Source organism: Amphiprion ocellaris, chromosome 6 (genome assembly GCF_022539595.1).
Source record: "Amphiprion ocellaris isolate individual 3 ecotype Okinawa chromosome 6, ASM2253959v1, whole genome shotgun sequence".
Classification (NCBI taxonomy): domain Eukaryota; kingdom Metazoa; phylum Chordata; class Actinopteri; family Pomacentridae; genus Amphiprion; species Amphiprion ocellaris.
The window spans coordinates 30,956,486-30,969,973 of NC_072771.1; the positions used below are offsets into that span (position 1 = coordinate 30,956,486).

A 13,488-nucleotide genomic window follows, 5' to 3' on the forward strand; every position below is an offset into this window, starting at 1 on the left:
GTTTGCCTTACAGTACTTTCTTACTGTACCTTACTCAGCCGTGCTTTACATCATTTTGCCATTACAGGTCAGACACACACATACACGAAGGCAGACACACACACATTCAGCGTATACCGTAAATGCTGACATGGACACCTTTTGGCTTACACTCAGAGCCAATTCCTTGTAAAGCTTTTAATATTTTTTTTTTTGCAATTATTGACTAGCAGGACAGAAATACTGTGTAATGCAGTGACTGAACGGGTGATATATTTTCTTCTGTATTATCTGACTACATTTTCATACTATAGAATACATTATTTACTGAGAGTAGCTGAGACCTTAGGATTGCCTGGATAGTCAAGGTAGGAAAGCAAAATAACATCTTTAAAATGATGCTAGCAGATAAATTAAAATGAATGGTAATAAAACATCAGGAAAATAGTTAAACCTTCACACTCCAAGGGTTGCCTACATGTCTGTTATTGCTGTGAATGTTTACAAGTAAAGAAGGTGCTAAGCAGCTGCTGTTTACGTTGATTTAGGAAAGTTTAACAGCAATCAGTCATGTCTGGATGCAAATCATTGGCCCAAAAACCTTTTGCTAACAGCGTTTCTACTTGACTTGTGCTGATAGAGTGGAAAATAAAAGATTCAGTCGACTTTCTTGGAGACCAATTAAAATTGTGTCGAGGTGTTACTTGCCATGTGGATGGTGCTAAAAATGCGGCTGCTCTTCCTGTGACGTTGTTGTTTCCTGTAATACTTTCGATTGTCTTCCAATTATCATAGTATCACCGTCAAGTTCCACATACAATTTCAGGTGCTGTGGATGTTAATCTGCCCTTATGCATCCATAGGTGCTCATGTGGGAGTGACATCCTTTTCTGAGAGGTAACTGTCAGGCATCGGATGATCATTATTCTGCTGCTCAGGGGCAACAGGATCACAGCTCATTCATTTTTTTTATGCAGAAACTGACACTATGATACCGGATCTGTTGCATATTGCTCTTGATTTGAGGTATTTGACAGTTACCTCACAAGGTGGAGATGACATATCAGATGTGCAACACACCATAAACACACACACAGGCAAAAATGTACTCGCACTCACTGTAAATACACAAGGGGATACACAGTATTACAAGCAGTATATACATATTTTGCAGGCGTTTTGTACAGTTTTGCTACAATTGCTTCTTATTTGGCTTGTTACACTTACCGTTTATTGATTTGCACACTTTTTAAAAAAACTATTATCCTTCTCAAGATATTTTCTGCCTGTTAGTCCTTACTGTTATGCACCAAAACACGAAGTCAAATTCTTTATATGTGAAAACCTATTTGGCAATAAAACTGATTCTGATTCAGATTTTAGCATTTTTTTCAAAAGATAAGACTTGTGACACTAGTATGGACTTTACAGACAAATATGGATGGTGTTAGTAGTCTGTTTTATGTGTTTAACTGGCCAACTGCTGCATCTATTAGCAGAAATAATCATAGCCTCCATTTAATGTAGAAATTAAATCAAGTTTGACTTTGGTTACTGTGACACAATAGCTCCTTTGAATGATAGTCCACATGCTAAATGTAAAAAAAAGCAAAACACTGTTAATTCCTTCAGTCCCTGCTCTTTAAACACATGCAAAATGATACTGTACTATTTCTAGATTTCAGCTTTGTTAAGTTTTAATGTTGTGTGATGAACTAAAAGCTTTCGGAGTGAAAAAGTACAGCGACAACAGCTAAATAATTTCCCCTCTATCAAGCCTAAATGCTAAATTGCAGCTGGGGCATCTGTGTGCACCATTGATCAAAGTGTCTAACTGCAGAACACAGAGGTGCGCACCTCATTTTCCCCTGCTCTGTGCAGTTTGCACAGTTATATTTTGGGCTCATATTTTCCACCAGATGTCTTCTTCTGATGAGAAACTGATGGAACTGTGCATGAGTAAACATTTGGAGATGCTTATAAATTGTATGCTTTAACATCCGATCTACTCTGCAGTAGCTTCAAATAACTCTGGGAATATTTCACAAATAATAGCTCTGGATAGCATTTCTACCAAATGTTTGGGATACTTTGACACTATAAAGTAGCATCTGAGTAATTTTTTCTATAATAATGCAAGACAAAATGACCAAGCTGTGAATACAAATATTATTAAATCATTTTGGCACTATATTTCACTCATGGGAAGACATGTTATTGCTTCATAGTACAAAGATGTACTATGTCTCTCCTCTTGTGATTATACAGTGGATGAATGCATTCTGTGTAAAATGTGTTTCAATGAAATATTTGTTTTCTTCCTCGTTAGCATCATTTTGTGGCATGCTTTGCAATATATTAAATCCCAGCGGATACACAGATATTTATTTAATTGTCTAACTGTCTGAAATCAACAAAATTATCCTGATGCCATCAGTTACTGTTCTTCAAGTCAGAATAATTTAGTTTGAAGAAATGTGCATAAACTATTATGCTGAAAAGCCTATTTTCTCTAAAAATGGCTGTAACTTCCACTCTGAATGCATGCTAAATCTTTACTGAAGTTGATTTATGCACTACCATGCATGTACAAAATTAAACATCTATAACAATGGAACTTTACTTTTTGTTTTATGACTATTTTGGCTTCTTCTTTGTTCCTGGAAGTGTTGCAGACTCATAATACAGTGTGCTGAGGCTCAACAATGTTTCCAAAAATCAACAGTATCACTTTCAAGCCTGTAGCTGTTTACCGGTGTTAGAATAGATCCTTATAATCCCCACTTTCCTGTCTGTTTTCAGCCTGGTCCACAAGTGAATATCAATTATAAGATGACAGAAACAGCTGAACACAGTCTATGCTATGAATACAGAAACAGTAGTTATACTCCAAAAGTCACATATGGAAAGGTTTAGTAATCAGCAGCATGCTTTAGAAGTAGCAGCCTATTTACTCTTTTCCACTTTACACTCTTTGGGGAAAATAAACAGGCTGCAGTGCTCTGCCTATTAAAGTACTAAGAGGAGAGGTACCAGACAGATTCAGTGATTGGCCGGCAACAATACAATGGCAGTTACGCCTGTAAATGGGCTCTGTTTCTTTCTCAGCTGTCTGTATGATCCACAGGTGAGCAGCAGCCATTAGGACTCCGGGAGCAGCAGCAATGGCAGTTTTAACAAATGATGCTCCTCCAGTGGTCCAGCTGTAAAACACACAGCTCAGCAGGCTTCGAATAGACAACCTATCACCTACAGCATATACTGTGATATAAAGGCCCTACAAAACTCCTGTGACTCCAGCAGGCTCACATCCAAAACATGGACACAAGACTGGGCTGTTTGTGTGTTGTCTAGTTATTTCTTCACAAACACTTAAGATCTATAGACTGACTTGAGTGGAAGCTAGTGATTCTGAATGTATCTGTTTAAATACGTCTCCTTAAGTATAAACTTTCATGCCTAGATTGTAAAACTGCATTTGGTTCAAATACTATTCCGTTTTAAATATCACCTTATTTGCAATCTTATTTAAAAGCAACAGATATTTTTTTGATAAATATATAAAAAAATTGTGCACAGCATGATAGATGCTTAATCGTTGCTTTGCTTATAACATATTAAATATTTTTTCTTGATAGTGCTTCTGTACTTTTACTTAAGTGTGCACAACTTTCTGAATGCACAACTTTTACTTAGGATACACTATGAGTACGACTATGACCACTGCTGATGTACTGTATGTTGTTGTCACAGTGCATAGAGCCTCTCTTAGGGAAGCTTATATATATGTAAGCTGTACATATGTGCCCATTTTAGCACAGTAATCACATTTAGTGAAGTAAAATATTTGATTAAATTTGATTGCTCGTATTGAAGTGTTTGTACGTTACTTAAATACTTCCACTTTGTATTTCTTTATTTTTAAGCTTTCAGTATTTCACAGGAGACTAGAATTACCACCTTGCATTAGTCTCAGCCAAACAGTCAAGTTGCAGTTCAACACCATGCCTGTTCAACCTTGACTCTTGACATTTTGGCTATAAAGCGTCATCACTTCATCATTTTATCCTTAGAGACATTTGCTTGAAATTTAATCTCAATTAGCATACGAATTACAGTATTTAGTGACGTCACAGTGACCTTTGACCACCAAAATTGAATTAGTTTGTCCTCCAGTCAAGGACATCCCCTCCAGGCGCTCAAGAAATATTGTGTTTGTGAAATTGGGGCAGAAGCATGGATATATGGATGGATTGACGGTTAGCCAGAGAACATAATGCCTTGGTTGTTGCATGTGCAGAGGTGTCTAAAGGATATTTTTTTGTTCAACTCCATTTATCTAACTGCTGATGATACTTTTCACATTAGGAATACAATGTGTTACTGTTGAAGATGAAACCAGTGCTTTCCAGCATTTTGAGCTTGTGATCCCTTACAACAAACACTCAAAACAAAACAGCTGGAGCCCCTTGTGGTGTTTCAAACTGTTTGAGTTTTTTGCAGTTCTACCAAATGAAAAATGTCCTTCAGTGTATTTGTTTTTAAAAAAATCTGACCCATTTAAAGCCTAAATACACGACTTTAAAGTTACATCCCAAAAAGCAATAAGTATAGAAGAGAAATTAATACAAATGTGTGTATAAGATATTCATTTTTTTCTTTACATCCTTGTTAATCATCTCACGACCCCAGAGATTTAACTTAATACCCCGCAGAGCCAAACTACTGAGCTGTGAAAATAGTAAAAGTAAAATTAATATGAACTATAGCTCCACCTCATCCAAGTGCAACACTAAAGTGTTGCTTAAACATTTATGCAACAGTGTAATAATGTCAAATACAGTAACTTAGCACTCTCAGTGGCAGTTTTCATGCAGCTTTCTATGTCAGAACACTTTTTCTTAAGCAGGATTTCATGTGTTGTTACTTTAAGAAGTACTCGTTTCACTACTGGAGTGGTCTGACTTGAACAACGGAGGGAAATGAGGAGAAGAGGGTGAAGTGTCAGAGGAACAGGAAATTGGTCCATGTTGTTACAAAATGTTAATGGTACACACCAGAGGAAGGTGGGCGAAGTGTGAATTAGTTGTATGACATTACTGGATGCCTGTAAAGCGAATAGAAGTACAAGTTTGTCCGGCCCAATTTTTTGAGTTTTATGTAATATTATGTCAATTTTGGCTTTTTTCTTCTGCTTTTTTTGTGTTTTTCCAGTGCACATCAAGAAAACAAACACAGGTATACCAAAAACATTCCTAATTGCAACAATTTCTGGGAGAAATGTATTTTCTGGAAAAAAAATCCAGGTGTGCCAATACTTTCATCCATGACTGCATGTGTGGTCAAGTTTTAGATCACATTCCAGGAGATGGAGAAGAGCTGTAGTTGTTTAGTCAGGAGATTATTATTATTATTATTTTTAAATGGGTACAAGCTGAGCTGAGTCCCAGAAGAATGTCCCCAGTCCGGGCATGAGATGGCTGCCTCTCTCCTCCACACATGGAGCCCCTAATGCACCTGGGACAACTTTAGCAAGATAAGCGACATAAGCTCTGACATGAGTGTAACAGTGTATATGTGATGTGTAATTCCACTTGCTGGAACCTGGTTGTGTTTATTGTTGCTGGCTCAGTGGCGCCCTCTCTAGAGCTGTGGTGTGCAGCTGGCGTTGGTGGCACACTGTCAGTTCCTGAAAGACTTGCACGAGACGACTGAGCCACTGACCAGAGGTTTCCTGATGTTACCAGCATTAAACGGCACAAAGAAGACAATATCGAGGGGTTTGGACCAGCCAGTGACAGAGTGTCATTGTGCATGGTTACAGGATCATACTTCCAGTCTTCAAACTAACTGGTGTGTATCTTGACATCATTGAGCTCGAATTATACCCTTCCCGCCTCCCGCCCTTTGCAACACTTCCACTTCAAAGTGTGTGTGAGTGTGAATGAGGGAACGAGTTGGATTGAGAGAGAGAGAGAGAGAGAGAGCTTAAAGAACGTAAAGACGGAGTGTGTGAGATACAGAAGAGTTGCATGTAGTTTGATTTTGTTGGAAGTTTGCAGCATTCGCGTGACTGTTGAAGTTTGCAGATCAAAAAGCCGTTTCTCATCTGGTTTGTGTCTAGTAGCCGTAATAAGTCACCTGCATGTGTCAGTAACTCGCACTCAAAACACCTTCCTCACGCAGAATTTTAATGAACTCTAACAAGCCCGCTGCATATTATACAGTAAGATGAGATGTATGATATATATTCCAGGCAGTTCATTGCCAAAGAAATGCTTCTATTTGCATATGCCTCATATTTTAATTCCAACTTGTTTACAATATTTTTAAACAAGTGCACAAGCAGAATCGAAAGCTGCCTGAAAGAAAGACAGGAAAACAACAGTGACTGTCTTTTCTCCATTATACGCACAGACTCTGTATAGAGGTTCAACTGCCTGATGGCAAATGAGTTTTGTTTTTAAAGCAAATTAAATGATAACAGATGAGGAAAGGTCTGGCAGGCAGGAGCGCATTAATTTACATTAAAGAACCTCTGTATAGCGTTTGGCATTGGGCCTGTGGAGGCAGCACTGTACTAAGCTGTTACAGTAACAAGACAGCAATAGTGCCTGACAGGCCTCTACTCAGGAGCACAATTACACACACACACACACACACACACACACACACACACACACACACACTGCTGCTTTCACAGGTGGCTTCTTATTATATAATGATAAGCCCAAAGCTCCGCACACATTAGCTTTGTCCCTCTGGAGCTTATATATCTATACATGATCTAGATGTCTACACAGGTATGTGAGCACTGAGATGTACTGTGTGTATCTGAGAGCATGTGCAAGTAGTTTGTGCTTTGTGGCAGGCTTGCAGTTTTCAATCTGACAAATTGTTGTTGATTCTGGCTTGGTTTCAGGCAGTGTGTGTGTGTGTGTGTGTGTGTGTGTGTGTTGGGACAGGGCATGTGGAGCATGCATCACTAACATCAGATTGTAAATGTACCATAAATTTTAAACAACAACTTTTTGAACTTTTGCTGTTGTCCTCATACTTTACCTGATGGCCCCTTTTGATGAGATGAGGGCCAAGAGAAAAAGTCAGGGCTCATTTGTAAAAACCTGGCGACTGCAGGGCGTGTGTATATATGTGTGTGTGTGTCTGTGTGTGTTTGTGTGTGTGCGTGTGTGTGCGTGTGCGTGCGTCAGTGTGCCAGCCGGGGACCAGGAGGGACCACCGGGGAGGGAGGGGCGGTCCTGAGACCCAGAGAGGCTTTGAACCTGATCACATTCACGAGCCGCATCGGTTCCAATGCGGGTGGCACAAAACAGGACCCGCATCTTTATTGTGTCTTCAAAATCACCACTGACAGTTTGCATGACAGAGCCAGTAGAGCATGCTACATGTCTTCAAAATTATCTAAATTCTCGCCTTGTATGTTTTTTTTCCCTTTTCTTGCACTGTCGACACTATGAATAGCGCGCAAGCTTTCTCCCTCTCCAAAGCGCATTCTTATGAAATGCCGCTGCGTAAAAATAGAAATACAGTTGTCCATAACTGGCACCCATTGACACAATAGCTCCGGTTCCATAGACGTAGCTCCTCCCTGTGTATGTGTGAGAGAGTGTGTAGCGGGTGGGTGACAGCTGGGCTCGCTGCGCTCCGCTCCAGTCTGGTAAGAAGCTTCATCTCCAAATAGGATGACCGTCGGCTTTTGTGGAAGGGAATGCGTTCAGCTCCGTAGCTAGTTCTGGGACTCCCGCCTTGGTTCTGTTCGTTCAGTTTACCTGAGAGGAGTTAAAGAACCAGAACGTCGTTTTTTTTGCTTTCCCTAAGTGTGGATTTCCGATGGATATTCCGATTTGAAGAGGTGTGATTTGAGCGCGGCATGTAACAAAAAGAAGCGCAAGAGAAAAGTAGCGCTCGTATTGTTATTCTGAAGCGAGCACGCATCTGAACTGCTCTGAGAGACGTATCTCATGGATTACTAAAAGGAAGAGCTGTGTAACCACTCCGAGGCATATCCATTCATGAGCTGAAGGTAAGATTTCTTTGTTTATGTCAAACTTTATGCGCTTTAGAGCCTGGACCAGTCGCGCTCTCTCCAACCCCCGAGGCTTGTTTTCCAGGCTGCCGGGCGACAAGTGCACAAGCTTCACGGGGTTACTTTACCAACTTAGTGAGCTTTCACGTATTTCTAAAAGCATTTTAAAACTTAAAAACCATAAAGTGATATTTTTAAGTCCACACGAGAGCTGCGATGCTCGCGTACCACGAGAATAGACCTTCCACCGGTATGAACAGTCCATATTTTCGTGCGTAATCCCTCTTACGCTGTTTGCCGATATGGAATAAACAAGTCTAACACTCACAGGACCTATTTAGGATAATACTGAGTTTAAACACTAGCAAAAACATTGTCTGTATATCATTCTAGTCCCAGCTGGATGGATTGCAAATAAGAAATGTGCTTGTAGGAACTTGCAGGGCTGGACCGTGCTTGTTTCCCCTGATTCTCCAAAGATGTTGGAAAACTACATCCACGCAGCTGCCAGTTGTAGATTCAAAATAGAAAATGAAAATCAGGAGAATTACATGAGCTTTTTATCATATTCATTCCTGACTTGTTCTGAAAATGCACAACACTCAAGTGCATGCTTCATTATTACAGTGCATGATGGGATTTTCATTTGCCATTTATTTTCACATGACTGAGAATGTAGTAATTCATACAGCAGTTTCCAGGGATAGGTTAATGATGCAGCCCTTGTTTACAATCTCCTACTTTCATTCTTTCTACAAAACCTGAATGGCAGAGATGTGATGGGAATTAATTGGTCATTTCACTTTCAGATTTTTATTGTTCTTGAGTGAGTTATTCTGTAGACTGACACTTTTTCTCTCTTGTTTCACGCACACCCACACATACGTGCACACGCAGATTACTTAGGGTGTGTTCAGGGGTTTCAGGCTGCCAGCCAGCAGCGGTGTGGTCACTATTACTCGTGTCCAAAAAGATAAATCAAATGTTTTTAAGTCTGACCAGGAGCACCGGTTTCAGAAGTGGGTTTCCCATTAGATGAAGTGCTGCTGCGCATTGTTTCTTAAACAAGCTTGGAGAAAAGATAAAGGCCTCACAAACCACATCTAGCAACCCGACTGCCAACACCCAGTTACTCTGTGGTTACTCCTCTCCTCTCCTCTCCTCTCCTCTCCTCTCCTCTCCTCTCCTCTCCTCTCCTCTCCAAGATCTCCCCCCAGAGGCGCTAGGAGAAGCTGGAAAAAGGATTTGGAAACTCTAAATGTAGGTTATAGATTAGAAAATGTGCAAGGGAGATGATAGAAATGGTTCAATCTAAGCAGTACTGGATTCACACAACAAAATATGCCTCTCATCAGCTAATTTTTTTTTTAGCAACACCACATGGTACTTTGGTAGCATAATTCTAGTGTTAGCCTTTAAAGATGGAAGAAAAAGATGGAAGGATTTCACAGCAACTTAGAGAGGAAGGGGTGTCTAGGTTCATGTGTTTTTCTTGAAATATGTGTTGCATCTGCGCATATTTTTTCATCTGTGACCTTATGTGTTTTTCTGCCCACTATGTTGGGGATTACACACAGGTCTTAAACACAAAATAGCAGAATGTTTTAATATTTTGCTGCTCCTCCTCCTACAACATTTGCCTCAAGCCATTCAAATGTCCTGGAGGCATTTTTTGAGATGTTGCTCAGGCTCTGAATCCCACCTTACTGCTTCATGTAGGCTACAACACCACAAGCCAGAGTGCTAATCCTGCTATTAACACTTTATACATTGACATGTTGTGGTGCTGATACATGAATTACAACGTGATTACCTTTGTGACAACAGCCTGCTTGTTGTCCTCCTGGTGAGGCAGAATGGAGGCAGAGCGACCACAGTTGTTGCTTGTATTTGGAGCAATGCTCCGTGGAGCGTTTGATCCGCCGATCTCCTAACAATGGCAATGGGGATGGCATTGTGTGTGACTGATGTGAATTTGTCACACTGTATGTGTGTGTGTGTGTGTGTGTGTGCGTGTGTGAGGCAGAAGGAGAGACAGAGTTGGTGTTTACCTTTGCCAGTTAAGGACAGATGCAGATGCAGCCTGAATACAGCAGCTCTGAATAATTGATAAATGGTTTTGCTCCTCTTCAAATGAATTGGCCTTCCAGTATAAACAATGGGACTGGTCAGCTGCTGTTAACCACTGGTCCTCATTCAGACGGTGTCAATACCCAGCATTCAATAGTGTGTGTATCTATGCATATTTTATAAAAGCCATGTTTTATTAATGCATGTCCTTGGTGTGTGGGCTGTTTTTTGAAACAATTAGAGTACAAGTAAGCATCAAACCCATCTCACTCATCTGAACGTGATTTATTGATGCTTAACCCATTTCCCAGCTTCTGCATCTTTCTAAATTGCTGCTGCTTCAGTTACCCTGCCTTAATATGAAATGACAAACCTCCTGTAGTAGTGGGAAAAAAAAAGGAATAATCATGAGTTTGTGTTGTAGCGCATTTTGTTTTAGAAATGCAGGTCAGCATAATCAGAGAACATTGTATTTTAATGGAACTGTTCATCTCAGATGTTACATGAAACATTTGCTGATTTTAGCTGTACGCAAGTTGGCTCTCTGTGCAGATTCAGTGGGAGTCTGCTGTGATTCAGAAGGTGAAAAAAAAAAGAAACAGGAAGATATTCTAACCTGCTGTAACAAATTACACAACTCCGCCTCTGTATAAACATTTTTCTACTTAACCTTCTGCGGCTTTATCTCTCTCATTTTTGTTGGCTATGATTTCTGTGACCCTCTGAAGCTGAACTCATTTGATAAATGCCTTTCATTTTTATCAAAGAAAATGTACCGAATAGCATTATACAGGATCAGAAGAGATGGTAGACCTATGTCTAAATTTGCATTTATCTCCTTTGTTTTTGTATTTGATTTTCTTAAGAGCCAGAAGTATAATTGCTCGCTACCTCATCCTTTCTAGTTAAGTTGGAACATATTGGCCACTGTTTAAAGGACATGATAAATGATAATCAATGTACTATAGGCACCTATTATATATCACCTTGCAGTCCAGTCCGGTATGCTGTAGTCATAGCATGGCTCATTGAGAATGTAATCACTCAGTGATCACTTGCTTCAGCTTGTTGTTCCTGTTGTCTTTGTCTTTCACACAACACCGATACAGACATGCATAGAGTTGCCAAGTTTTTCTGTTGTTCTAACTGGCTGCTTCCTCCCACCTCGCCTTAACCCTTGTGGCTCCGTAAAAATGACTCGTCAGTGCATCCACTGAATTAACCATCCATTTGTTAAACACTCCTCGTACTTATTACATTAGCATAATTGATTGAGCGTGTTGTTCACTGTATGCCAAAAGAGCCAGAGGCATGAAGGACCAAGCGAGTGTCTGTTGGTGTTTTGGCTGTTGGTCCTTGGCAAGGCTTTGTTGTTAGAAATTAAGTGAATTAGAAAGTGATACCCAACCCATCAAGGAGAAGACTGTTGAGGAGCCAAACTTTGCTGCATCCATGCTAAATGGGAGCCCATGTACAGAAACATTTCAAATCAAACTAGCATCAGGTTTCCCCTCATGAATATTTTTCAAGTGCTTAGTACATGCAGCATTAGTACGTAGTAATGCCTTTGTCACAGCTGACTTGGGTGTCCTGTCATTACTCAAATGGAATGGAAAGGAAATGCATTTGAAGGGATAATCCAAAAGCAGCAGGGCTTTGTGTGACTGCCTGGGAGATGGATGGATGACTGGCCTTGAAAAGAGCAAAAGTCTTGTTCTACAGATCAGATGATGTAAATCACGGTGCACGGTGTTAATATCTGATGTCCTAGCTCCCGCGCTGTTGTTGTGCTTTTACAGGTAAGAGACGCCAGCTGTGAGTCACGGAGACGACCGCAGTCTGTTAGGACTCATTAGGGGCCGCATCCGCCGCTGTGACTGTGGTTATTTCTGTGCTTAGTTTGCTTGTTGGGAGCCAGTAAGGAAGTGTGCGTCATATGGATGTGAAGCATCAGGAAAACTGTGCCGCCTCTTCATTTGCTTCTTTAACCCTCACTCTGCTGATGTGTCTCCGTGTGACGTACAAGTCAGACCCTTTCCCCTTTTCTGTGTTTGCAGTACCACAAAGCTCGGAGGGTGGCTAATGGTAGGGGGCTTTGAGTGTGCACTTGCTGTGTGTACTCTCTGTGACTATGTGTGCATGTTTGCGTGGCGTTGTTCGAGTGCATCTGTCCCTCCTCCCCAGGCCCCAGCGATTGGCACTGCATCTCTCATCTATTAATCATAGAGAGCGCTTGCTCTCTCATTCCGTTGCCATAGTTTCAGGACCTGAGACAGTGTTGGGGTGCCTGCCTGCCTAGAGAGAGGAAAAGTGAGAGGAAGAAGAGGAGAAGAGAGGAGGGAAGGAAAGGAAGTAGGTGTGACTATGGAGAAAAGGAGGAAATGACAGGAGAAACGTAAGGCGGAACAATTGAAACAGAGCAGAGAAGGAAATAGGGGAAGTGACTCAAAGAGCAATGGTAGCCTAACACACCGAGCAGGTCCTCACGCTGTGGATGAGAGTGCTTCAAGAACCAAAATGGATTCCATTTTTATCTCAGCAGTAAATTCTCTGTCTCCTTCTGTGCATGCATCTTTTCAGTCCCTCTCACACACATACATAAACGCCTTCCATCGCTCTGCTCCCTCCTTCCGAAAGAGAGCAGAAGAATATTTTCACAGTCGGCATCATCTTGTGAATAGCACGCTCATGGGGTTGGTGCTTCTCCAGTGTGTTACAGTACATTGAACTGCTGTTATTTCACCTTGATTTACAATGGAAAGACCTTCCACCGAGCTGAGATGGAAGATGAGCTATAGGGCCTCCTGTTTCATGCTTAGTTGGATGTTTTGATGGTAAATCATGCTGAATTCATGTTATTCAATGATGGATTATTACAGAGATCGACCACTGTGGAAATTTCCAAAGCAGGGGATACCTCTCTCGCTATCAAGCCTTGTCTCGCTGTAATTGTCGGCCTGTCTTACAGTCTTTCTTCCTTTTCCTCTTTTCTTTCTCTCTACATTTAGATTTTCTCTCCTCTCCTCATAAGGAACACTGAACATGCACTGTTACTTTCACAGAAGTGGTTCTTGTTTTGGCTGTAGGCTCTGTACCTCCCAAATGACCTCATAGTCTCATTTGGTTCTTTTAATGGCAAACCGTGCACTAATGTGGTGGTTGTATTATCGCCTTGTCTCATCATATCATACACTGCTTGTGAGTATTTCCAGTGGGAGCTGTTGGAGAGCAGACAAGTGGCAGCGCTGTAATCATGGGATTCTAACTTCATACAACCACCTCTCGCTTAAACGTGTACACAATTACACACAGACTTACTCATACAAGCACAAGACACATTTTTAAGTGCACAAAACTCCATGCACCAGGGTGGTTTCTTTCATGTCAGCAAG

At 40.9% G+C, this 13,488-nt stretch overlaps 1 protein-coding gene across 3 annotated transcripts in view; it reads left to right on the top strand.

The window, feature by feature from the left end:
- Positions 1–7,591: 7,591 nt before the first annotated feature.
- The window catches only part of sema6a (sema domain, transmembrane domain (TM), and cytoplasmic domain, (semaphorin) 6A), a 106,684-nt gene continuing 100,787 nt past the window's right edge, over positions 7,592–13,488 (top strand). For 2 of the 3 annotated variants that reach the window (XM_035945533.2, XM_023264407.3), the window contains exon 1: positions 7,592–8,023. The gene's annotated coding sequence lies outside the window, so the exon portion shown is untranslated. The remainder of the gene's footprint in view (positions 8,024–13,488) is intronic. The other variant, XM_023264406.3, reaches the window with a different exon arrangement.